Genomic DNA, 4,116 nt, shown 5'->3' with positions numbered 1-4,116 from the left:
TGGAGCATAAAGAAATGAAGACAAGAGTCAAGATGTGGAAAGCTGAGGTCAGGTGGAGGCCCCTCCCCTGATGGGAGGAAAGGAACTACCCAAGGACAATAGCATATTTATTTATATACTCAGAAGAAGATTGATGTTTATGGAGAATTTAAGAGGGGGCAAGATCAGAACAGGAAGAACATCTAATCCTCAGCAAAACGTCATGCTTTGATGGTTACAGAGAAAACAAGTGAGGAGCTGCCAATATTATGCCAGGGGGAGGCCAAGTTACTTTGTACATTGGCTCCCTGACCTGCATCTTCTCATGGGGCACTGCCAAAGTCTTGAGAATCAGTGACCTTGCCCTGGATACCTGAGGTACAGACAGCTTCGGTCCCCACACTGAACTTTCATAGTCACAGAACAAAAGAAAGTTGTAAGTTCGTACATTCAATAAGTGCATGGTGGGAACATCAGGTAAGTGGGCTACAACAAAGCAGAGATAGCTATTCTCTAGGCCTCTGACTTTATTTTACAGCATTCTTAACTTTTGGGCTGGTGGAGGCTAGAGTCTGCTACACTTAGGGAAATGTTCCAGTAGTCATCAGGATGCTGGGTCAGATATCCAGGTTGAATGAAAGTGGCTGCTTAAGAGACTAAGCCGACATCACTTTGCCTGCCAACATTCCATCTTTCTACAATCACAATGTTGTGAACAGCCACCATCACAAGGTTTTCAGGGTCTTTAATAAGATGTATCTTGTTCAAAGGATCTGAATCTGTGGGGTCTGATTCTCAGAGCTTGAATCCTTAAATTCTGAATAATAGGTGATGCCCCATCTAAGAACCAAATTTAATTACTGATTTTTCTCCCACCTTTGTTTGCCCATTCAAGTCTTCAAAGAGAAAACAAATCTTTCATTCCAGCCACGGTATCCAAAAAAAGGGCTCAATGAGCATCTCTGAACGGAGGAGGAGGGAGCAAGACTGAGTGCTGAGTGAATCATCACGCTCTCCTTAAATCAGGCTCGTTGGCACCCGTGTTAAAAGCGAAGTTGTCAGTGAGCCCGCTAACATTTACTCAATCAAGGAACCCACAGAGATGACAAAAATGCAAATAAACCCCAAAACTGGCTCCTTAAAGAGCTTGGTGAACATTTTATATGTTCATGCATTTGTACATATGTATACAGTCATACCTATTTTATCTGCTTGCTAAATAGCCATCTAGTTAGGTGGTTAAGTAGATGTAGGTTAAAGCAAAACAAAATTAATTTACTTTATCATGAATATAAAACCCCAATACACTGGGATGAGGGAAAGGAGAAAAGAAAGATGGAAGGGAGATATACACATGATAGCTAAGATAATTGTACTACTAATTTCTATGGGTTTATTTAAAGGAACATTTAATGTTTTTTAATTCTTGTCCAATTTTACATGTTTATATCTAGTAATCTGAATAACTACTTTGAAGATAGCAATTTGCAATATTACAATCATTGTTGATTTCCTATCATCTTGTTCTGAAATTCTGTATTGTTTTTAATGTTTATTTTTTCAAATTCTCTTTATGGGGCCAGGGAGATGGCTCAGTAGGTTAAGTGCTTCTTTGGCAAGCACAAGGGCCTGAGTTCAATCCCTGGTTCCGCAAAATAATAATAATAATAATAATAATAATAATAATAAAATAAAATTCTTTTTACAATAAAGAAAAGGAAAATAAAAGAAGGAAAAAAAACCCACAATACTTTTGGCAAGGACTTCTCTCACACACTTAGAAATCCTAAGGTCTTATCCATTTTCACAGGTTAGGCAGTTACCAGTCTGTAGAGCCATAAACTGTTCACCCTTTATCAGTTGTGATTTGTCATCCACAGTACCTTAGCAGTGCCTTAGAATGCTCCTGATGCCCAGAGAAGATGTCTAAAATTTGCCTGTAGGCCTTAAGACTAATATTTAACACGGGAAATGCACAGATTATGGCTGAAAATGAGGGGGAAAAATGGGAAGCAGGCTTCCCTGGTGGTAGCCACTCTCCAGCCCACTCCAGTTAGCCTGGAAGGAAAAAATAAGCCATGCCTGGTGAGGGGCCCTGGCCCCCAACATAGGACCCATCTTCCACCACCAAAGCTGGGACAGAACTGTGTGCACTTTACAGGCAAGAGAAATACTGGAGGAGAGAATACCCAAATGTCTCCAGAGAGGGGTGGTAGGGACCAAACCAGAGTATAAGTTTTTGCTCACAGAAGATAAAGATTGATGGCGTCAAGAGTCCCCATTTGGCTCCCTTTGATAGACTCTTAGGAGCCTCAAGTTACCTCAGATACAGCTGGGAAGAAGGTTGAGTGTTTGCTTGATACTAAATCATATGCTCAGTGTTGACCACCAGAAAGGGCACGCCATCTAGGAAAGTATCATAAAGGACATCAAGAATGGGTTTCTCTGGTCTGGTGGGGGCAACTGGTATAAAGGTTGTAAAGCGCTCACTTCTACTGAGTGCCCAGTTTCCCTGTTAGAACCAATCTGTTTGCAAAACTAAGGGCTACTATAAACTTTCAACAGGACAAGGCCGCAGTCCATGTCCCAGGAACCACGCAGATGCTGCCTTAGCTACTTCCTTCTTATTGTCCTTCGCATCGTGGACACCCACAGCGTAAGCAGGAGAGGTGCATTTTGGCTCATGGTTTGTGGAGGTTTTAGTCCTCAGTCTAGTGGCTCCAAGGCAGGGTGCCATGGCAGAGGGGCAGGGAGAGGAGAGACAGTCTGGCAGGGCAGACAGGAAGCAGAGGGAGGGAGGAGAGAATGTGATGCCGCAGGTCACCACCTCCTCGACCAGGTTTCACCCCCCAACATCACATTTGGCTATAAACGAGCGCTTCACTGGCCTAGTTCACTGAGGAGCATCACACTCTGGTGAGCGCCCAGAAGCCCCACCTATGAGCGCATGAGGCTTTGAGGGGACGACTGATATATACCAGAACACAAGCCCTCAAATGCCAAAAGCTGTCCCTGTGAATGTCCTGCCATAAATTAAGCCTGCGGCCTGTACCCAAGCACCAGTGGGAGGAAGGAGCAGCACCAGAGCTCTAAAGGTTGCCCTAAACATAGGGACAGGTGCCCCCTGGTGAAACAGCATCCAGACCTCAGGGATGGGAAGCAGGCTGTCAAGGTTCAGGCAGCCTCTGCCTGTCCGCTTCACTCTCCCATCTAGCAAAGAAACCAGGGGCAGTGCCCCCTGTAATGGGTCAATTCACGTTTTAGATTATAAATGTAAATCTTTCGCTTTCTGTTATAAATGTATACTCATCACTGTTCTAAGTTGTTTAGTAACTAGTGGCTGTTTCTTGCTCTTTGCTAAGATAAAATTCCTGTAACCCTCACCAATTCTTGTTAACAAAATTAGCTTACAGAGATGACTTCAAAAGGAAATTAAATGGGCTTTAACTTCTTGTAACCTCCAGGCTATGCAAGGCTGCCTGCAGGTACTCAGGTGCAAGATAACCAGAAACTGAAACAAAAGCCCCAAGAAATGTAGTTTGAGTGGTGGTCCCAATCACTCTGAAAGCATTATTTTGTGTCAGACAATGAAATTTGTTTACCAGACAATGAATTTGTTTATCAAACTCAATGTGGTTCCAGGTTTTAAAAGCCCTCCCTGCTTCCTGGGCTGCCGCCTTTGGGTCCTCTCCTGCGTCCTAGCAGAACGGGGTCCCTGAGCTCAATAATAAACGGCTTTCCAAATTCCAATCTGGCTGATGTGGTTCCTATTCTGAGCGACCCATAACACCCCCAAACTCACGAAATTTGTCCTTTTTTCAAGAAATAATTGAACTATTTCTTCCATTTTCTAAACTTGGAGTTTTATCTCCCTTTTCCAGCACCAGCGCGCGTTCTGGTCGCCGACTCAGCGGGACCGCTCTAATATCCCAGGGATGAAGGCGCAGTGCGCGGCCGCTGGAAGAGAGGCGCGGGGCCGCGCACAGGACGGCGCCCCCCGCAGGCGCTGCTCTTTTCCCCATCTCCGCTGCGCGCGGGGGCCGCGGGGGCGCGCACGGACCGCGGGGGCGCGCGCGGGGACTACAGGGCGGCGGCCTCGCCCCCTACCGGCGTCGCGGCCGGCTTCCTCTTTCCGGC

Source organism: Octodon degus, unplaced genomic scaffold (genome assembly GCF_000260255.1).
Source record: "Octodon degus isolate 3935 unplaced genomic scaffold, OctDeg1.0 scaffold00052, whole genome shotgun sequence".
NCBI classification, from domain to species: Eukaryota; Metazoa; Chordata; class Mammalia; order Rodentia; family Octodontidae; genus Octodon; species Octodon degus.
This window is presented reverse-complemented; position numbering follows the sequence as displayed.